General features: G+C 40.8%; 1 protein-coding gene across 2 annotated transcripts in view; it reads left to right on the top strand.

Moving 5' to 3' along the window:
* The window catches only part of lrrc7 (leucine rich repeat containing 7), a 114,873-nt gene that overhangs the window by 7,245 nt on the left and 83,594 nt on the right, over positions 1-24,034 (top strand). For both annotated transcript variants that reach the window (XM_076723743.1, XM_076723726.1), the window contains exon 2: positions 22,733-23,013. The gene's annotated coding sequence lies outside the window, so the exon portion shown is untranslated. The remainder of the gene's footprint in view (positions 1-22,732; positions 23,014-24,034) is intronic.

The raw sequence follows: 24,034 nt of genomic DNA, 5'->3' as shown, positions 1-24,034 counted from the left end.
GTGAGACCTCCAATTGCAGGTAGGCAACTGGTGAAGCGTTTTTTTCAGGCCTCTGATTGGCTCCAGGGTTATTTCGCTGCCCGTTGGTTTGGCACACTCGTGACAGCACTTCAGTTGTCTTTCTTCATTTTCATATGGACTTACAAACAGTACTTGTGTGGTTGGGATTTTTCTTTTGAGAGCCATGGAGGAAAATCTGTTCTAAAAAATACCTCTGTCTGTGTGGACTAGGCATGAGAGGTGAGGTCAAGGACTAGATCTTCCAGAGGGATATGATTCTGGTGCTGAGGACTACTTGATTAAAGTCTCTACACACTGATTGGAGCTCTTCTCAGGACTGTGTGGCCCTGTACAGATCAAGCTAACCACAGTTTGCACCTCTCATGTTCAAAAACCAAGAAAGAGAGCAAGCGAGAACTAATCAACACTAATAATGCAAGTAAAATAAGGAATCTATTGTGATATATACACGCAAATATAAAATGATGGAAAATAACATTTGCACAGATTAATGTACCTGATAAATCCTTTCTTTGGTGATACAGTGTACAATAGACCTTTTGACACTTTGACACGTCACAGTAGGAAAACGCAGGTGTAGATAACAAACTCATTGACTGCCGATTTCATTAAGCTGCTTCAGTTTGAGACTCACTGCCACATTATCATAGCTCAGTGGGCAACTTAAATAGAACTGAGCCATTGTTAATGTCATTAGTAACACCTTTGCAATTCAAAATGTCTGTTGTGAAAAAGTCTATTTGGGGAAGAAAATATCCTTCTAGCTGCCATCTTTGTTTGAATTAGCAAATGGAATTCATCCAGACGGACAGGGAACACGAAGGATTCTCAAAAGACCTTCAAAACTGTGGTAAGCCTCCTTACTGACTCTTCCTTGAAATGTGTACTGTAATAAGTCCAGTGCAAACAGTAATCCTATGCTGGATAATACCTTTGTGTTAGTTTGTGATAACTGGGTTAAACACACACCCTTGTGGTAATATGTGCCATGTGAGTACAACACAAATTAAATTAAAAGAGGACTTGAAATTACATTTTGACACAGGGCCCAATTATAAGACAGGACCAAGATTACATAATAATGCACCATACTGTATGTTGCACTTTAAGACAGGGAAGTTGATGTGTTTGAGAATCAGCAATCAATACATCAATAAATAAAATAAATAATAATCCAGTATCTGTGGCTGTTGCAGGTCTGAATGAAATGAATGGTGAATGAATGAATTTTTTGTTTTCGTTCATTATGCTACTTTTAGGTGTTTTCTTACACGAGAGTGAGACCTGAGCTAGTTGTATATGGTTAGTGATGACAATGCTGCGCTGGCTTTGGAGGGAGCCTTGAAGGGAGGAGGATGGGTTTTTTTTTTGTTGGATACTTTTCAAAATCTTACTCTTGCTGGTTTCTACAATGTTACCAAGCCCAGCTTTAATGATGCATAGTCCCTCCGGGTCTGGAGCCCCGGGGCAGTTTCCCACAATGCCCAGTCAGTCATATGACCTTGATTTGGGGAAAGACATGCCACTCTATTTACCATCTTTGTTTGGATTAGGAGAGAGAGTTGCGACTTAAGAAAACATTAAATACTTTTAAAACGGCATTAAGTGTTAATAAATGACCTTCTTGACTGCAGAGAGAAAAGCAGGCTCTATGATGATGAAACATGAGAGGCAGAAACCGAGGCGAGAGCTTTACTGACTCTGCTGGTGCATCTGCTCGGGCGGGATAACGTACACATTTATGATGGTTTTACATTTACGGAGACTGGTTACATCAGCACGCTGCCAGCACAGGTATACCCAGAAGAGAGGTCTAATCAGCCAGAATAACGGAAAACATCTATAAACCAATCAAGTCAAAGTAGGTCCAGTTACAACTGGGGCACCCTGACCTACATATACAGACAGACAGGCAGACAGACAGGTTAAAAAACAGACATACAAGACAGACAGAACAACTTCTAGAAAGATGAGGTTTAAAGAAGTGGAGGCGAAATATTTCCTAAGTAGTCTGCTCTCAGAAAGACTGTGTGAGTGTGTGTGTGTGTGTGTGTGTGTGTGCACATGCTCTGTGTATGTATTACTCATGTTGTGGGAACAAAAATCTGTTTACACAGTCACATGTGGGGACTCACCTTACTTGGGGGGACAAAATACAGGTCCCCATGATTTTAGGGTGAAGACTGAGGATAGGGTTACGGGTTAGGTAAGGTTAGGTTAGGTATAGGGTGAGGAATAGGCAAATAGTGGTTATGGTTATGGTTAGGGTAAGTCTCCAGGAAATGAATGTAAGTCTATGTAATATCCCCACAAGTGATGAAAACACTGTGTGTGTGTGTGCATGTGTGTGTGTGTGCGTGCGTGTGTGTGTGTGCGTGCGTGTGTGTGTGTGTGTGTGTCTGTCCGTATAGTTACTGTATGGTTGCATCATTCTCTGTAGGATTTTGAAACTGTAAGAAATGAGCAGAGAGGGAGAGACAAAGGACGAGAAAGACAGAGCTTGCCAGGTCGTCCACTGATTTTTGTGACATTTTAATGGCATCATTTAAAGATATTTTATTAATCTGTCACAAATTAAGAAAGCAGCATGAAGAAATGATGACACAAATACAGTAAAGAGAGAGTGACTCACACAGATGATGGGCTTTGAACGGTTTCCATTATCCAACAACATGAGGCCATGTTAATCTGCGATCAGCTAACAGCAGCTCATAATCGATGTCTCTGATTGTCCTGCAGCTTCAGATAGGCAGTGTGCTGTTGTCCAGAATAAGGAATGAGTACATTGGCTCTGACATTTCAGGGACAAAGGACATTTTCAACAGCACCTCTGATTCAAACGCAACAAATCTCACATATGTGAAACAGATTATTTTCTTCTTTCTTTTGTCTTTTCCAAGTGTCTTTTGAGCTAATTTACACTTGGTTGTCCCCCACTACAGGACCACTCTGGGATCAATTGCTCCCATTATCTCCAGTCGTGGAAGAAGTATGTAGATCATTTAGATTATCAATTAAGACTGAAGCATCAATGTGTGAGCAGCATTTTACTGCTGATAAATCTGAAGGGGTCATGAGATTATTGATGTGATGTGAATGAGCAAAACGTTTGCAGGTGCAGGGAGGTTATAAAAAATGATATTGTTACATGCAATTATATTGTACAGTAGATAAAAAGATACGTAACGCAGTATATAAAAAATATATTTATATGCATAGACTTGGTGTGAAAAAGATAAAAAATATGTAATATTGCACAAGATATTGAAAGGAATGAAACGGCAAGGTGAATCACACAGTAGTGCAAGACAGTAAGTATGTAAACACAGTGCTACATTAGACAATACTAGTGTTGAACAGTCTGATCAGTGGTATCTGGTATCTGGTTTCTTCTTACAGACTGGATGCAGCAGTCTGCTGCTGAAGGTGCTTCTTAGGGCCCCTGCCATCTCACGCAGGGGATGGGATGGGTTGTCAATGATCGATGTCAGCCTGGCTAACATCGTCCTCTCATCCACCTCCTTGATATTGTCCAGAGGGCAGTCCAGGACAGAGCCAGCTCTCCTGACCAGTTTGTTAAGTCTTTTTCTGGCCCTCTCTGAGCTTCCACAACCCTCAGTCTTCTTAGCAGGTGGAGACGACTTTGGCCCCTCCTGTACAGGACGTCTGTGTTGATTACAAAGAGACACAAAACAACCACAATGAGGCACAAATAGAAGGTGCCAAGGGAATGGACTTTCACTCCTGTCATCCGGCCCACTCCCAAAAAAATACTCCTATGTTGTCAAGTTCTTGCTTATGGGGGAATTGTTGAGTTGCTGTAGATTAAGAGTATGATCCTCACCTGCTCTATATGGAAGTGTATATATATAAGTGTCCTGAGATGACTTCTGTTGTGATTTGACATTATATAAATATAACCGATAGTCCAAATATAATATGGTCCAAAAATATTGTTGTCAGTTCCCAATCCCAGAAGAATGACTGCCGTCCAAGTCCCTTTTTAAGGTGAGGTTGTCTCTAGACAGTGGAAGGATTTTTATTTGATGTTTTTGCCATCTTTTACTTTTCGACGGAGATGGAAAGAGTACTAGGATATTATACTCAAGTAAAAGTACTGTTATTTTAACAGAAAGTCAGTTAAAATGTACTCATCTGTACTCACATTTTGGGAATTATTGATCAAACATGATGCTACTGTTAAATTGAGGAACACCTTTAGCCTGCAGATGAAATCAGTGTCAGTCAAGCAGCACCAGTAGAGCAGCATCACATCAAGGAATATTAGGCTGCAGAAACATCGACTAAACATCGACTATAAACTCCACAGCAGCTGCAGCCACAAACACACACAAAATAAAGGGAGCTGCACAGTTTTTACACATGCTGGCACACACACACACACACACACACACACACAATGCTAGGTGGCTAGACATTCACCGAGTCTTGTGCGCCTCAAAGTCCTCAACAATATGCTCTTGGTTCAACTGTAGAAGTCACTGCTGGGGGATCCACTGTGGGCATTTTAGCATTTAGCCAAACCCAGCATGCACCTGTAGGTCACACAACATCTTGGGTGTGTTTGATTTGTGTCACTTGGTGTGCTTGCCGGGTGGTGATTGATTAAGGTAAGTGCAACCTTTTTTTCTAAACTCTGCCGAGGTACAATAATGACTGACAGAATAACAAGCAGCATGTTCCAAATAAAATTTCTGAATAGCGTTTATTCATATTACAACTGCATATTTATTTCTAAAAGCCAAACACTATTGTTATTGTGATTCCCGCTTTTTCACCAACGCATCCAAGTCATACAAGACCAGTGAAACTGACTCAAAAAATCCCCCCAAAAATGTCAGCCTCTAAGAAAAATGTCCACAAAGATGCACAAAACAACCACAAAGAGGCACAAAAGACTATAAAGAGACACTTCACAAAGAAATATGAAACACCAAAGAAACACAAAAATACCACAAAGAAAAAAACACAAAAATACACAAAAAAAAAACAGAAAGAGAAAAACCACAAAGATACACAAAACAACCACAAGGAGGCAAACCACAAAGAGACTAGATAACCACAAAGACACTCCACAAAGAAACGACCACAAAGAGATGTAAAAGTCTGTCCCACACCGACTCAAAAGTTTCTAAAGCTGTCCCTGCTCTCTATGCCAGTTTGGCCTTGGTACATGGCCAACAAAGTACTCACCTTATTTCATGAGGCTGTATCATATTGTAATTAATTTGCTGCAGTGCACTCCAGGCCGTACATAACGCAACAGGCTGGAGAACAAAGGACTGTTACGTTTGCAGGCTTGCTGGTTCTTTCTTTATATGAGCTGTCACCATAACAAACAAAACAGAAGTCTGGACACCTTTTGATTTACAGAGAAAAAAAAAGTTTCCACCTGACTTACTGAAATGAATTGTCTTAATTGGTTATCATGTTTACAGTAAAAATTAAAGGAGATTCTAAAACAAAAGCACAGGGAACAAAACTTGATATACATTGGCAAATATCTGCTATCCATTCTCAATAATAATAGGATTGGTGCTGACTTTGAAATCCTATAACTTGGTCTCTCCCCCACCTCGCAGATATAAAATAGAATATATCAATAGACATGTTTTGCCTGTTCAGTGGCTTTTGTGGCACAGCTAATAAGCTTGCAAATCTATTTTTTGCCTGTGACTATGATCAGTTAAATGCTCATTCCCTCTGTTGACAGTGGAGACAATCAAACGCTGTCTGTTAAGAATCAATACATTTTAGATGAGGACAAGCCATCAAAACTCTTCACTGAAGATCTAAAAATATAGCTGCAGGGGTGGAAATCCACCTGACGTGTGTGTGTGTGTGTGTGTGTGTGTGTGTGTGTGTGTGTGTGTGTGCGCGCGCCTCTGCATCAAATATCATCTGCCAACAAAGACACAAAACGCACTTACACTGACTTCAGTTTAGAGACGAAATGGAGCAACAGTAAATGACTGATCACATATTTGATCACTGTGGTAGATCATGACAGAACACTCGTCTTTTATTGTCCCATGTGGCTCATATTTGTCTCATGTTTGTCCCAAGTGGTTTTCCATTATGATTATAGTAAGTAGAGTATCAGACATGGACACCATGACTGAACGAGACTAAGAGTCTACAGCCAACGGCTCCGTGAGGTTGTACTCAGGCATGGTGGTGCTTTGAGCTACATGCTAACAGTAGGTATAATATTTGCCATATTCACCATATCGCCATGTTAGTTTAGCCTTTCAGCATGTCAGTAGTTTTCCAGGTATTTGGTTCTCTACAGACAAATCATTCTGACCTGATGATGGTGCCTGATGAAAAGTCAGAGGATCACCAAAGTGATTATAGGTCAGCTTGAGGGGAAAATTTACGTGTGCACTACATTTTATGGTAATTCGTCCTGCAGTTGCCAAAATAACAAATGTTCACAAATGTCAACCCCATGGAGGAGCTGGAGGAAAGGTCAAAGGCTCACCAGAATCCCCATGATTCATCCTCTGTGGACAATGAATATTTACCAGATTTCATGGCAATCCATCTAATATGATATTTCAGTGTGGACCAGATTTGTGAAACATGTAGAAACCCTGACTCCTCTCCTCCTCACACTTCATTCCTCTCCTTCCTTTGCTCACCTTCCCTTTCATCTTCTTTTTCCTTCTAATTCCTTTTCTTTCCTTTCCTTTCCTTTCATCTAATCTCTTCTTTACTCTCTTCTTTCCTCATCTCTTTTTTCCTCCCCTCCTCTCCTCTTTTGTTTCCTCCCCTCTTCTCCTCCCCTCTCCTCTCGTCTCTGTGGTTCCCTCTGTTTATCTTTTCTCCTCTACTCTTTCTTTTCCTCCCTTCCTCTTCTCCCTCTCTCCTCTCATCTTCTCCTCTCCTCTGCTCATCTTCTCTCCTCTCCTCTCTTCTTCTCCTCTCCTCTCCGCTCTTCTTCTCCTCTCCTCTGCTCATCTTCTCTCCTCTCCTCTCTTTTCTCCTCTCCTCTGCTAATCTTCTCTCCTCTCCTCTCTTCTTCTCCTCTCCTCTGCTCATCTTCTCTCCTCTCCTCTCTTCTTCTCCTCTCCTCTGCTCATCTTCTCTCCTCTCCTCTCTTTTCTCCTCTCCTCTGCTAATCTTCTCTCCTCTTCTCTCTTCTTCTCCTCTCCTCTGCTCATCTTCTCTCCTCTCCTCTCTTTTCTCCTGTCCTCTGCTCATCTTCTCTCCTCTCTTTTCTTCTTCTCCCCTTCTCTCCTATGATTAGCTGCAGCTCTGTAGGTTACCATAGCACCCGAGAGAGAAAGTCAACCCACACAGAGTCTCCTGCCTACCACTCATTCTCTTCCTCTCTCGTTCTAGTCTGCCATTGTGTCTTTCCTCTTGCTCTCTGTCTATCTCATCTCTCTCTCTCTGTCCTTCCTGGCATCTGCTGTTCCTCTCAGCATGATGCTATCATCATTTTTTTTTATACTGTTAACATCTCAGGGTAGATTTTGTACATCTGTGTTCACCTGAGAGAGAGAGAGTGTGTGTTTCTGATGTGTGTCTGTGTGTGTGTGCATGCAGGCCTGTATGCATAAATGCTTGGTTATGAATATGCAGATATGTTCTGCACAACATGACAACTCAGCCTCACTGTCCACCCACACATACAGGATGCCCATGGACACACACACACACACACACACACACACACACACACACACACACACACACACACAGATCCACAGGAAAGAGTGGGCTCTGACTGGACCACTAATGTGTGTGATGCCTTCTGTTTTGTTTGTTTGTTTTTAGGTCTTTCTGACTAGTTAAGTGTTGGTAACTGCTTCTGTGTAAATGCTAACAGAGCATTTGAAATGTCTGTGTGTCACTGTTTGTAAGGTTTGTGTTTGTGTGCATTTGAGAGAGAGAGAGAGGGAGTGAGTGAGTCATCAGCGAGCCTTCCCAACCATTAGCCAATATGATGGGGCAGCTTGGGGTTGCCAATGGACGACTACCTGTGGTTATGACACATTCATGTCAGTTGTATGAATTTTCCTAGCTCAGAATCACAGATATGTCTCAGGGGGCTTTACAACTTGTGAAATATACAATACCCTCTATCTTAAAGGGGAGCTGTTTCTTTACAGGTCTTGGGCAGTCTATGTGAAAAACATTGCATAAAGTCTTTTGTGGCTCCAGAGGGAGCTGCGGAAACTCTGATAAATTGTCTTAAGTAATGTTATTTGAGGCAACGTCATTTGGGGTTGAAGACCACAAATCTGAAAATGAAAAAAAAGAAAAAAAAAATCCTTTTAAGACTGGAATTAGGATAATAAAAATCCACAAATGAAGGAGCAAAACAGTTAGAAACTGCAGGAGGGTAATAGAGGACGGATTAATCTCTGAGGACAGACAGAAATGTCATATTGTATATACAGTAGAAAGATGTAAATGTGGTACAATTTCAATATGAGAAACCAGCAAGTCCTCCAAACAACAATAGGTTGTTAAAGGTTTGGTGAGGTTTAGGCACAAAACTATTGGATGAGGCTAGGGAGACATCGTGGTCTGGGTTAAAAATAAAAAGTGTTGATGTTTGGTGGGAAACAAAGTGAACAGTGACGATGACAAGGGACTTCTTTCTTTGCTTCACTCAGAATTCACAGGGTCACTAGAAGTCTTTGTCATGCAAACCAAAGCAAAAGTTCCTTTAGGCAATTATGTGTCTTGGGACAGAGAACAACAGATAATATTATGTGTTGCATGTTGTCCATGGAGTCTCCATGGAGTTCTGTTCAACATAACTTGGAGTGAGGGCAGAGAGAGGAAAAAAGTGGGAGGACAATGAGGATTAGAGGAAGGACATGAGGTAAAAGAAGGGAAACCAGCAGCTCTGGCAGTCCATCCACTGTGGTGTCCAGTGATCTTTGACAACACCATCTGCTGTCTGCTGCATTCCTCATTGACTGTATTAAATAATCTATGTGGCCCCACGGTGAGCAGGATGCTGCATTGATGATGAATGAGGCTTGAATGTGGAATTTGGCAATATTGGTCAATCCTGGACACCCTAATACATAGACATTACGTAGTTAAAGGTGATCCATGGAGTTTTCTTGTGACCAAAGTTTATGCTTACATATGCATAAAATATTGAATGTATTTCTTTTCCCATAAAACATTTGTACAGCTGATTTTTTTAAAATAATATTTTAAATTTGTGTTGTTAACGTTCATGTTTGCTATCCAGCAGTCTTCTTCCTTGTCACTGACTTTGTCAGCACATTTTTGTATTTGCTGGCACATTTCTGCCATCTGTGGAATAGCTGAAACTAACAGGATTACATGCTCACACCCTTGCAAATCTAACACAGACCCAGTCATTAAAACACTCCATAGTGACTGTAGTAGTTAAAATCGTCACAGGATACCTTTTACCTTTTTTTTTGACCAGCAATGTTACTATGAGCAGGTCCCTGTTTTTATCTGATGTCTATGCTATCCCGTGAGTGGGGATGCACATGCACAATGAGGGTTTGAAATTATCTAAAAATGGGCTTTATTAAGGTTTTATTAAGTAGGTTAGACCCAAAGGATACACAGAACACATTTGGTGAGAAACACAAGGTTTCATTTCTTTATTTTTCTTTGCCATATTTTACTTTTTCATCGTCATTGCCATTTAGGACTTTAATTACTGAATGCAGTGACACATCCCTGATAGATTCAGCTTTATAAACTGTAAAAGTTCCATATAAAACCTTAGAAAACACAAAACAACTACTAAAGGCAACATACTGCAATGATTTGCAAAGATATGTTGTTGGTGTTTCAACAGACAAATACAAAAAGCATTGTGAGAGGGTGTGGGCTCTCCCTGGTCAGAAAGTTCATGCAGTTAAGCTCAGCACAAACAACACGACAGGTGTGGGTGGGCAGGTAGTTCCTTGCTAATTGTGTTTAAACTTACACTATGTGGATGTATGGAGTGTGTGAGGTAGGAGTTAGATGTTAATCACTGCTGTAATGACAAATTAATGCAGTTTAATAAAACAGCCTCTGAACATGCAGCTGAAGGGAACAGTGAGTGATTTGTATGGACAGTCATGACTCATGTGGATGGCAGCTTGGAGAAGTTTATTCAGATTTAACACTGTTGTGAATTTGTATGTTAATGAGTCATTAGGATCTCATTGTGGAGAAACATAAAAGGAATTATCATTATGACAGATTAAAGGCTTTAAATAGAGTGTGTGAGTATGTGCATGCTTGTGCCCGTGTGTCCGTGTGTGTGTGTGTGTATGCATGTATATGTATGTGTGCTCCTGTGCATGCAGCAGGTGGAGCCCTGGTTCCAGTGTTGAATGTCACACTGATAAAATGCATGTGTGTGCCTTGTAATCACACTGTGGGCTCTTGCCTCTCATGTTGGGACACAAGTCGGGTTCCCACGAGGCCACTGATTTATTTTAGAACTTTCAGAATGTTTAGTATTAAACCGGGTTAAGCCGCAGCGTGAACATCAGGGTCAGAGGATAAGATTAAGCACAGGGTTAAATTTGTTGGGAATTAATGGAAATCAATACAATGTCATCACAAGTTACCAAACAATTGTGTGCATGTGTCTGAAGTTGTGATGGAGAGTGCAGAGAGAGAGAAACTTTTTAATACTATGTTATGTTTTTGACTTTTCATCTAACAAAGCTGACACAGTTATGGCAAAATCTCAGCAAGACAGAACTCAGCAATCCCTTATTTAAATTTCAATAAAAGTCAAATACAATGCCATGTTGTTTAATAGACAGATGTTTTTCTTTTGGTTTTGCATTCATGTACAATGGAAATGCTGTTGTGAGCTGCATGGTAATTTCAGATTTGCAAGTGTGGTTTTAATTTATTGAGTTTGTGTCTTTGTTACTTGTCTGTCTCTGTGGGCAATAATTGCTTTAGTCCAAGAAAAATGAGGAGACAATTAAAAAGCAACCTTGAATATTGAACCGTGAGCATTACATAAGTATTTCCACATATTTCCTGATGTAATTGCTGGTATAATGCGGTTAATACTGCCGACTAAATTATTTAAACGCTGAGCTACAGTGACCTTTGATAATTTAAGTGCATCTGTTTGTAGACGATGCACCTGATTCATCCATGAAACAGATGTAATGAAACAATTTGATAAACAAATACAGCAGGTTATGAAATGTAGATAGATAGACAGAACTTCCTCTCCTCCCTTCATCACGCTCCTCTTCCATGAGCTGCTCATTAGTTTCCATGGCAACAGAGTGTTGCTGAGCTGGTCGTCAGGCTGCCCACTCAGCCTGCGCAGCTCTCAAACACGCACACACATGCACATACACACTTACTTATACGCACACTCATTCACCCATAGATATTCTCACACGCAGACACACACTTTACAGTTGCATTGATTCAAGGACACACACGCAGCTCATAATTATGACACATTTACAGACAAGCAAATGCACACACACGCGCGCTCACACACAAGCTACACTCACTCATAGAAGTGCATTGTTGTTTTCGGGATTTTATACCATGAGAGCATGAGACGGCTTCATCACTCCCATCATCTTTGAGAAGTGAGTGTGTGTATGTCGCTGCATATACTATGTGAGTATATATGTGAAACAAAAGGCCTCTTTTTACCTTGGAATAGTAAGATCAGTGATCAGACACAGGGTCACCAACCCAGATATACAGGTACACGCATATCTTTATACAGTATATTCTTATCAAATTGGTCCTCGGAAGGATAGAAATCCAGGAGCACACACATGCACAAAACTCAGATATGGTGTGTATGGGGTAGCTAGCCCACTCAGAGCGCTACAGAGACAAAGACAGAAACAGAAATACCAAAGTAGGTTAGAGCAAAGCATTCTGGGATAGCAGGATACCCCCTGGGCTTCTGCAAGAGGCTCTCTTTCTTTCTCCCTCTCGCTGCTTCTAGCTCTGACGCTTTCTTTCACTTTTTTCTGCATGTTTTCCTTCTTGCTCTATTTCTCTCTTTTGCGTTCTTTCTCCTCGCTGATTTCATCTATTTATGCCATCTCTCTCTGCTTTTTGGCCCATTTTTTCTTTTTTTCTGCATCGAGTTAAATGCTGCTTTAATTTATGTGTTTGCAGGACGGAGAACATGAGAGAAAGAGGTTATCCCGAACAGATGAAGATATGGAAATCAGGCTGTTTAAAAAAACAGATGCAGAGATTCAAAATTGTGCTCTCTGAGTTTATTTCTAAATTCGTCGTAAATCTTTATCGGCTCTGTTGAGACTTTGTTCCTTGTGGCTTGGTCAGCTTTCATCCTCCCACTGTGAAGGCCGCAAAGTTTCTTGTTCCAGTTTCTGCCACTGTGTGGAGTCAAGACATACAGTACATTACATCCTTTTCTGGGATGAAATGCTCAAAGACAAACCTTGATGTTTTATCAGTATTTAATCTCTAATATTCATGAGTAGATACTTTTAACTTTACAAATCAACTCACTGGAAAAAGAGTTTGTTCCTTTGTGTTACTTTGTGAGTTTTCATATTGTTACACTGAAATATTCAACATTACAGATGGCACCAGTTTAGGAATGTAACTAAGTACATTAACACAATTGCTCTTTTTCCTCCACTGTCTTTTTTTTCTTTTTTTTGTGATAACTTCAGTTATTTCAGATTCAGATTATTAATACAAAATCTAAATCACCTACTAAATTATGATGTGTCATTATGGATAAAGCTCCGCAGCAGCAATAAAGTACATGAAATTAGCTTCATGTTTAGCAACTGCAATATTAGTGATATACTTACAAGTCATGCATTAATATATAGACTACAGTGGTGGAATATCAGAAATCAGCCATTCTGCACAATGAATACTTTTACTTTTGGTACTTTAAGTATATTTAGACAGTGGTACTTATCTACTTTAACTTGCATACAATTTTGAACGCACTTTAACCTGTATCATATCTTTACACTGTGGTATTGCTACTTTAAAGTAAAAGATCTGAGTACTTCTTCCACCACTGGAGGGCAGAAACAAGTTTTGCTTGTGACTAACCTGTAATATTCATACAGAACCTGCACTGTATGACTGTACTTCTTGCACTATACTGCGTGTAGTAAAATAGTGGCAGCCATCTCTAACCTTAACCCTGGATAACAATATTCTATATTATACCCACACTTAACAGTTTACAAGCTCAATCTAAAACATAACCTAAAACTAACTTCCTTCCAATGTCAAATTACTTGAGTCATGGACTTAAGAAATGTGACAAAAGATCCTGAAGGTAGATTATCCCTTTAATTAGTCATTGATATGGTTTCATGTAAAGTGAAATTATTGTCAGACTGAAACAAATCAAACCAAGAGGTAAACTGAGGAGGACAGCTCTCTAATTCGAGTGTCTGTTGTTTTACCTTCTTTGACTTTCTTCTGCCACCATTAGCATGTGTCAACACGTATCATCATTTCACTGCAGTTCACTAAAAAAAGAAATTCACCTGTCACTGGTGACACACAGTTCAGAAACACAGGAGCAGTTAATTAATTTATAGCTTTTGTAATGCTGTCATCAACATTTAATCATTCATTCAATCATACATTAACTCAGTAAGCTTCACTCACTGATTCATTTGCTCTCATTCACCCGCTCCTGTCTTCCCCCTTTCTCTGTCAGCAGATTGTAGGGATTGAAGTGATGAAAACAAAGTGATGGACAGAGAGAAAGGAAAGATGGATGGAGTAAAGGGAGGAAAAGCTGTTCGGCAGATCTGTTAGAAGATCTAGTGAGTAGCTGAAGAGTTGCTGGCTTGATCCCCAGTGTCTGACTGTGCCCACTACAACGCTTTGGATTACAACGGAACTCCTGAGGGACGCTGTTTTTCCCTTGCTAAAGGAGGCTTAATTATTAACAGGTTTTATAAGTGTCAGCCATTAATAAATAATCCCTTGCGTCCTGACTGTAAAGTAAGCGGTCAATACAAATCTTTTATGATGTATTTAATGTGTAGATGTGGTGCAGCAGTTAGTGCACCAAATTTATATCAATTGTTTTCTTTAATCTGTAAATTCAGTTCAGACTGTCAGATTTTTGCTGACATTAGGTTTTGTCCAACAATGTCAACATCCCACCACCACTGCATACCACCTCATATATGTTCAAACTACTCATTGAGAGGGGACAAGAAGACAAGGTTTTAGTTTATAAACTCCCTTTATTTAACCCCCCCAGCATAAACCCCCCAACAGCCCATGTGATGAAGGCTTATACAATATGCTGTCTGTCCTCTGATAATAAGCATATTTCACCCTCAGTTGTGCCTTCAACAGTCCCTTAAGAACCAGCACCAGCCTCATACTGTCGACAGTCTGAACCCAGCTCCTACATGTCAGCCAGATGGCAAACTTCGCAGAATGAGATAAACAAGCTCACTAATGTGCACAAGTTTCTTCTTAGCGCAGTATGTGGACCAAAAATAAACCAATCAAAGGAAAAATCTTCTCTGAGACCCTGAAACTACCTTTTTAAAAGCTTGAACAGTGCTGACAGCCAAAGAAACTGAACAAATAAATGTACCAAGGTATATCAGTCTGAGAACAGAAAATGCACTCCTCCTGCAGCTCTGGATCAAGGTGTGCTGTGTACATGTTTGTAGCTACTGCCCCTTGTACAGCACTCCATTAGAGGTACATTGTCCTCTTTTTCAACCGGCAGCTTGTACATGGACCACCAGCTGCTTTTTGGGGACCAAAAGACTTCATCTCGACTCCTTCATCCCTGCCAAAGAGTTTCTCTGAATGTCCTCTATCAGGTCTCTTGGTATTGTTAGAGCAATGAGTCTGTTCATCAAGACAACTGAGTTACTGGCAACCAGAACTCTTCCCTGATATGACAACTAGAGTAGCAAACATTTCCATTTACACAATGGAGCACACACTTTCTACTAAACTCCCCCCAGTTCTCTGTTTGAAAGCCCTAAAATACTGTGAGTCCCTCGTTTCTCCACTCAAGTCCTTCTGGCAAACTGAGCGCTGCCTGATCCTTCCACTGTCCACTCTTTGCAGATGTGGCCTTTTCATACAATGAGAGGGTAGACAAACATTGATCATCCCCCTGGACAAAAATATTAATATCATCTGCATAAGCACAAACAGGAGGAGGACAATCAACATTGGAGGACCCAAGCACTGAGAGACCACTGAGCCGACCCTGTCTTATCCCTCGCTGTACAGGGATTGGAGGACTCATCCCCGCCTCCATCTTCACCGTACATTGAGCACCACTATACAATAATCCAACTCAAGCTGGAACACCATCACCAATACCAAAAGTCCAGAAAACAAATAAGAGTGATGCACCCAGGGGTGGGGTCAGCTTTATCCTTGCCCCATCTGATTCACAGCAACTCTCAACTCCTCAGTCAGCTCACAGTCCAGTGAAGCTTGCTCTTCCAGACCGAGCTGAGGAAGCCCTGCCAGGAGCTCCTCACAGCACTCTATGCTGCATTGTTCTGTCCCAAAGAGGTCAGTGTAGAGTCGATCACATGGCTCCTCATCTTGCCTGGACTGGTGGCAACTCTCCTACATGGAAGCTCAAGGGAGATCATCTGCTTTCTTGGTGCCACTTTTGTCTCCAGACTGAAAAAGAAAGAGCTCACAGCATCCATATCCTTTAGCTGGAGGAAATGAGACCTGACAAGAACTCCCTTCATTCTCTGTGGCAGGGAGTAATTCAACTTCAACATCTTGTTCTACCGCAGATAACACGTTGTGGGATCTGAGCCTCTGTAAAGCATCTCCAATATTGCTAATGTTGGCTTCAAGTTTCTGAACTGCTGTCTTGATCATAGCAGTGGAATGGGAAGTGTACTGCTTGCAAAAGAAACACAAATTTGTGTCTTACAAACCTCCCACCACAGCTTCAAGGAGCTGAAAGCAGCTTTTTTGATTTTCCACTGCAGCCAAAAGTGCTCAAACCTCTGGAAGAAAGTATTGTCTTGCAGCAGTTAAAAAGCCAGAGGGGCTAAAAGCTGCAGCAGGCAACAATTGAACATACACAATGCAAAACCTGCTTCTCTCTCTATTGCCTCGTATCAGTCCACCAAGCCTCTCCTGTCAAACCGACATGTTTGAATGGGAGCAGAAAGAGCTGATTGCCCTGCAAAACCTAATGCCTCATAGGGTCTGCTCTCCAAGACTCCCGTCCCTTTTGCAGGACTCATCTTCTCACATTTGTATTATACGCTGTTGTAGTCAAAGGAGGTATCAAAAATTTATCACAAGTTGCATTTCAGCACCGTGGAGACAGGTGTGACTATGCAGGACTACAAGCTGCAGGATTGTCTGCAGGATTTTCCAAAACCAAATCAGACTTTCAAAGTCACTTTCTTCAGTGCTGGCACAGTGCTAAAACAAAGTGTGGAGATCCGTAGGTCTGACTATGCAAGACTAGGCTTTCACCATCTGAAGGGACATGCACACGCATCTGCTTTTGTAGAACAGCCAATAGGAATACCCTCTCTGAAATGATCTGTGATTGTCCTGGATCGGCCCCCTGATTGGAGTCTCCCATCAGGGGGTACATTTTCTGAAGCCTGAATATAGAGCCAAGAGATGGTGTAGAAGTCTAGTTTTCTCTCAGACCACTTCAATTACAATATGCTGAAAGGTTATTATGGAATTTTTGGCTAATGATGCCTAAAATAAATTGCCTATCATAGCTTTAACCCTTTCATCTGGTGAAATGACCAAGTATATGCCGACAAAGTGGTGATCAGTGAAGCCAACTAGACTTAATGTACTATGAATTAATCTGGAACTTAGACTTTGGGGAATGTAGATTCTGTCCAGTCTGGCTAAACCCACCATTATTGCCGACTCTCACTCATGTGTGATGTTTGGATTGTGGATAACTGACCCCTTGATGTGTCTAACAGATCCAGCTGTGTGATGATACTGTTAAAGCTTTAAGGTGACTGTGGTAGAGTTCCTAACTGTCCACAGTAAAGTGTCCAGTGCAGTGAAATAGAGGAGAGAAAAGGAGAGAGGAGAGGAGATCAGAGAAGAGAAAAGGAGAGAAGAAGAGAGGAGGAAACGAGGGAGTACAGGGCCATTGTGAAATAAAGGAAAGGAAGGGGAAGATGAAAGGAAATGAGAGGGGAGGATAAAGCAGACGATAGGAGTATAGAGGACGAATCACAGGAAATATGGGCCCATTATGAGTTTCACTGACTTACACAACACTCTCCATGCATCCCTCCTCATGTGGCTCTTGCCCTACCATCTCCTCTGCCACCTCCTCCTCCTCCTTCCGTCATCTCCTCCACTCTTTGGCCCCCACCCCTCTCCCTCCTGTCCCTCCCACCCTAAGGCATACAGATGAGAGGATGTATGGATTGCCTCCTCCTCTTCCAATCTCATCACCCCAGTAATGCATGAGAAGCATGCATGTGACTTTATGCACATGTAGGCTATACATTTGTGTGTGTACGTCTGTCAGGGTCTTTATGTAGCTTGTGTTTTCGTTGTGTGTGTGTGTGTGTGTGTGTGTGTTTCTCTGTGTCAGCGTCCCAGAAAAGGCGGACCTCAGGGAGTTGTGCTCCACTTTCACTCCTTTATTAATTCACCCTTCGCTCCTACTGTGTTTGCCAGGATGGACGGGATGAAGGGAGAGAGAAAGAGGGAGTAAAAGGAAAGGAAGGACAAGTGAATTGATGCGAATGAGTTCAAAGGAGAGCTGAGACAGACGGTAAACACTCATTTTTGTTGTTTCTCTCAGGCTCTTGCATTCATAAAGTACAGTATATTAAGTAGAAATTAGACATGAGAGTACTTTATGCCTGACTTTCATAGACCCTGAACACTCTGGTTACTTTAAAAGCAGCCTGTTTTCACCACTGATCACATCCTTGAGAAACTGCAGCTTTTCATCCAATAGAAAGCACTGGCTTTGTTTTTTTTTTTTGTAAAGACATGAACCAGGTGACGCGGCCAACAGACTGTGGGTGGGCAAGGGTGTCAGCATTCAGAGTATTTAGAAAGGCTTTGTCTGTGAGGGCTTTTGTAACTGCAATGAGGACCACAGAACAAGTTTCCTTCCTTTCACTTGTCTGTTCCTCCATTTATTTGGTGCAAAGTCTCAGATGCAATGAGACTGTGACACCTCACTGCTGTATCCCAGCTCATTCAAAGCAAAATGTCTTGAGCCAAGAGTGGAGCTGTTACCATGTATTTGTTCATCGGTTGTGGAGAAAACTGCATAGTTTGTTGAGGATGTCAGAATTACTTTTTACCATGTGAGTCGGTGAAGCTTAAACCACGAAAGGCTTCACCCTAAGGCTGTTTAATTTTGCTTTTAAGGACAAGTGACATAGCACAAAAATCTGGGTCCTGTGCATATGCAGCCTCAGGGGGCCGTTCACCCTTTTAATACATCCATTGTCATGCCTACAGATAACTAATGCCTCACAAATAATAACCTGCAGTGGTTATTAGGGTAATCAGTAATTAAGTGTTTATAAGATTTAAGAATGTCTGCGTGATGTGAAATCTCTAAATATTTCAGCCCTCTTTTCTCAGCATACTGTAATTCCTGTGTGAAGCTTTCATTATGAGCTTTAAGAACTTCATAAAATGTAATTTCCATCACAGTTTTTTAACTCATCATCTTACCCTGAGCAAAGCCACCTACCTCTGGCCATACATTGAGAAAGGTTACTGCATTATTGTACCAGACATTAGACTTCACTGGAATCAAGTTTTATTGGCAGGATTAAAGACAATTAGTTTCTGAAAATGTTAGCCCAGTCTGTTGCAACAAAAAAGTTGAGCAATTTTAGAACTTTCGGAGGTTTAAGGCACGATCCAAATGTACAAATAAAAAGGTACACACAGCATGTAAAACTTAAAACACAGGTTTCGAAACAGCTCTGAAACTGACTGACTGGTCTAAATGTAGGTAGAAATGTTAAAGCTTAAGTTCCTGCAGTTTTCTGATGCTGCTGAAGGTTTATTTGCATCGGTAACGTTGGTAAAGACAACAGTAAAACTGATCAAAACACTTTAGTAAACTGGTCATATTTCAAAAGTTCTAACTTTTACACTATACATTACAAACCTCTTAAAATTGCATGATATTGTATAATAATTAGAATCTACAAAGAATCCCATGACCTCATGTTAGTGTTGGAAATGTCACAACATTGTTTTAGATACAGGGAATAGTCTGTCAAACAATTTATTCAGCAGTCATGGTAGTATACATTACAGCTGATAATGTAAAAATTCAGAGGCCCTCCCTGTGTTGGGGTCCTGGGTGCTTAATTCCACTGTTCCCCCTCACTACTCCGCCTCTGTCAAGGATGAAACGCACATTGTAATTTTTCACTCAACCTTTAAAAACATCTCAGGGTTTTTCTAATGGAGGCACGCTGCCTCACCTGAAACAAGGAGCGCCTCCACTAACGAGAAGAAATTAGGACATTTTTAGGAAATAAAATAAGCTTATTAACCTTCAGGGAACACAGGGAGCAGTTCTACCTCACACAGTGAAGTGATTTATTTTAAAACCGTCAAATAGTAACTACGTTGTTAACAGGAAGTGATGCATCAAGATGTGTACGATTCAGCTCATCAGGTGGTTTATAGACTATTCGAGCAGACTGTAGATTCACTTCCCACCACTAACCAATAGTTGAGGGGAAACCCTGTGCCATTATGGATCGGACAGGAATTTTAATTTATCATCTGTGGCAGACCCTGGAAGAGCCAAATCCCTCTCACTTGCTCCTGCCAGACCCACTGACAGAACAGAATTAACCTGGGTTAAAATACACACAGTTTAAATGAATGATGAAGAGATGATGTGACAGAATCCTAAGACTGTAAAATAGTGCTTATAATCACAAAATTCAACGGCATGAATTTAAAAGTTCCAGTTGGAAGCTGAATCCCTCACAAACTATCAGTGCTGGAGAAGCTACTTTTAAACCTCTGCAAAGCTACCAGGTAGTTCATACTGGAAGCAACAGCAGCAAAGCTTCCCTAGAGCTACAGCTAATCTTGAAAAAATAGTTCAAACTACTTTGTTAAAAAAAAAAAAAAAAAAAAAAAAATTGACAATGTACATGAATGTACTGAATTTTATCACTTGCTTTTATGTTACAATACAAGGTGGCTAATTTATCTAAAGGTGTACACTCATGTTTATATGTTGTTCTTAGATTTGTGTTTGACATTTTTTCAGTGAAGTGTGTTTACTCTTTGCTTACATAGCTAATAAGTAAAAACATTTGGTTAGTGAAGCTACTCTGTGTCATGTTTTTGCTGAAGTATGGCCGTGGTGATTCTTCCTCAGGCTGAGATTCAGCAGCCTGATCCATGATAGTGACTGCCAGATGAAAAGACTGCCTGGGCATGTCTTCACAGCGGTCAGGATGACAGAAAAAGGGGGCTGGGCTGCTCAAAGAGTACTCAATGGTAAAATTAAAATAAAAAACCCTTTGCTTTCCTTTTGTGGCCTAAAACTGTTTGTAGTTTAAGCAGTTAGCTACACATTAAAGATAAAAGAAAAGTAATGTAGCAACTTGAATCACCATGCAGATATAAATGTAGTTGAACTTCCAGCAAGCTACTGCAAAATGTCGTTAAATTACTAGTTTAATGACACGTTGTTCACTACACCCCAATACTGCCAACTAGGATAGTAGAGAGGACTGCTGGAACAACAATAACAATACAATAACAAAAAGTGAGAGCAAAAGGATGTGGCTGGTGACAGAGATACTAACCTAGAATGAGCAAGAGTATACAGGCTGCAAAGCTGCTTTTATTTTGAAAAAGGAAGAATGATTGACAAGTGTGGAATTGCACAGTGGAAATGAGATGCTGAGAGAATAAACCGGCTCTATATAATGCAGTATATTTGTATGCAGTATTTGTATGTGTATGCGAGCTGGTATCCAGGCTAACTCTCTCTGTCTTAATCATAATCCTACATTCGAAACAGGCCTTTGTCTCCATAACAAACCTCACAATGACTCATGCTGCATCGCCATGGTGATAAGCATCCCCACATTATTGGATGTCATTTGGATTGCCTGGACAGACAAACCGACACACACGCAGGCAGGCTGCTGCTTTTATCTCATTGTTGGTTTGACTTACTGTTCAGCTCGCCACCGATGACAACTGATTTTACAGTGCTGAGCAAATCTTCCATTTTCAATGGAGGTCTGTGGAGACTCAGTTTGGTGTTAATGAACTGACTGTAAACAAGGAAGAATGATGTCTAAGTTTGTGCTGAGGGTACAAGCAGTCATGGAGCTCCTAACATTAGTCTCTGCGTTTGTCAGAAGACAAACAAGTGGTGTGTAGTTTGCATTGTTGTCCCAATTGTACAAAAATATTCTTGATTTAAATCCATTTAAACACATCAAGAGGGACATTGCATGGCTTCTGTGGAGTGCTCTTCACAAAACACTGTTACATAGTTATCGCTAATTGAGGGTGTGTGAATGGGTGCTTCCGTCTGCAGAGGAAAAACGAAGCAGACCTTATGAACTCATGAACAATTTAAATATGTTCAGTTAAACAACATGATAGCTGGAAGTGGATCTATTAAGACATGTTAAACTTATAGTGTAAATTACAATAGTGTGTGCACATAACCTGCAGACTATGCAACTGCAATAATGGATCCAGCCAGGAAGAACTGTCAGTAGGATTTTAGGTCTGATACTCTGATTGTAAATGTATTTTAAAACCTTAAATTGAGCAGTTTTTTGGTTTAATGTCTTTGTTAAATAATGTATTTTCAGATGAAAAATTGCTAAACTGATTGCTGCAGCAATGGTTGCATTTAGTTAGATTAATGTTCAGTGGAGAAAAAAATGAGCATTTTACTAGCAGTGATCAGTGTTAGGACTACAAATAAAAGAAGACTGGATCATATTCTAAGGAGTGTGCTGACAGAAGGCTTATAAAAGAAATCACACAATACAGGGGCAGAAAATCATCAGTATAACCCTTCATTTCACTCTTTACTGGAGAACGCTATTGTCTACTGTCAGTGCCAAAACACTCACTTTGTTATAACACAGATGTGACAAAACATCAACCCAGCATTGTAACACTAATATTTTATGCATGTTTTCATCTGAATTATTTGTGTTAATGGAGATGGAAGACAAGTATTTTGTTTATTTTTAAGTGACAAAGGAAAGGGGGTTGTAGTCAACACAAAGCACAAAGCTTTTATTATAGTTTGGATATTGCTAATTTGCAATATATTCAGTTTGTTTTGTCTTATATTTTGACAGTTCCTCTTGTTTCTCTGTAGTTTTTGTTTGCTGCAGTCGTTTACATTTTATGTTCTTGCTATAAATGCCTCTGTCAGTGCATATCTTACAATATGTATCAGGTCCTTTTTACATCATCGAAATCCTGCCTCCAAGCACCATGGTGGTATGCTAAAGTAAGGGCAACACAGCTACTAAAAATGGAGGCAGGCAATAAAGAAAAGCTCAAATTATGTAACTGCAAAGTTGATATTGTCTACATGGCTGTCTACATGTATATGGCTGTTATTTGGTGATAAGTGAAAATTTGCCATGAACGACTTCAGGTGTCCTGTGCATGTTAATTAGTTGGTTAATTCACAGAAATGGGATTTTGTCTTTGTTGTCTGTTTGCACAGGAAACCATATGAAGACATCACAAGACGATTAAAAAGAAGACTGCTGCTGACTGCTCAACTGAACGACAAATGGAAATAAACATGTTCAGCGGAGCGTGGTACCCATAAGGCCTTGCAGGGGCCCAGTGGGTGGGGTTACAAGGAGGCAGAGATGAACCTGACCAACGACAGGCCGTCACCCGGGGATATAAGCTCCACCCACCACTGATCTTCAGGGTGACTGACAGCTGGACCAACACCTCATACGCCAGCATCTGAATCCCCATTGGCCCACAATACAGGTACGAAACAAGGGGGAAAGGAGAGGAGAGAGCTTGTACCTCGAGCTCTCAGAATTGTGTTTGTCAGTGTCAGCAGCTTTGCTAATGATCACCCTGACTATGGAGCTGGCGGAGGGGTAATGAAAAGAGCAGCTCAAGGATGAGGTGGATGAAGTGTGGGAGGTAGGAAATGGGATGGATGGGCTAAAGAGGTTAAACAATTTAAGATTGCATGGAAAATGGGACATTGATATTAGAGTTAGAAAGAAAAGAGGAGGAAATGTGAGGAGACGTCCGCCCATGTCTGCAAATCAGCAGTGAAAAGCGAGGTAAAAAAGCCTGCTGTCATCGCCTCCTCCTAGCTGCATCCCACTGCCTCCCCAGTCTTTATCCAAGAATTCTGTCTTTTGCCCGTCTTTGTTGTCTCAGCACAGTCATAAAAATGGGGATAATGGCACACACATTCAGACTCTCTCCTTGAAAGTATTTCCAAAGTCTTGTACTAGGTTGTATACACGAAAATTGAGTGAAAGCAATGTGAGAAGAGTGGGTGCAATTGTTGGATTGTTAGTTTTGGAAAGTTACAAAAACTGTCATACATGTTGTTTCCAATTCAGATGTTGGACAGATGTGTGTGGGGAGTTTCATATGGTGCAACAAGCACTTCATTTGAAGCATACTGAGGCTTTATGTAAGAAGCTGCACAGCTATGCAGAGAGCTACACCTTTCCAGTAAAGGTTGAAGTGTTGTTGGCTTTTGAGGTTTTCATTGAAAGCATCTGCGAAACTGAAAACATTATTCAGGGGTGGATCTACCCAAGTGGCATAAACCCACATGAACCCTAAAAAATACCTTGCCACTCTCGCTGCCACCACAGTTTGGGACAAACTGATTAAAAAATATATCCAGGGTCTGAAAGGTTGCAGCTGGTCCAAAGTTTATGAGAGTGAAAATATGATAACTGAGTGCAAGTGAATGCAGCAAGAGATCATGATCCCCACTGGAGGAGCCGTCAGAGGACACAGGGTTGAGCGACTTGAC

The sequence above is a fragment of the Chaetodon auriga genome, chromosome 3 (genome assembly GCF_051107435.1).
Source record: "Chaetodon auriga isolate fChaAug3 chromosome 3, fChaAug3.hap1, whole genome shotgun sequence".
Classification (NCBI taxonomy): Eukaryota; Metazoa; Chordata; class Actinopteri; order Chaetodontiformes; family Chaetodontidae; genus Chaetodon; species Chaetodon auriga.
The sequence above is the reverse complement of the archived record's forward strand: the minus strand, read 5'-3'. Positions and strand labels throughout refer to the sequence as shown.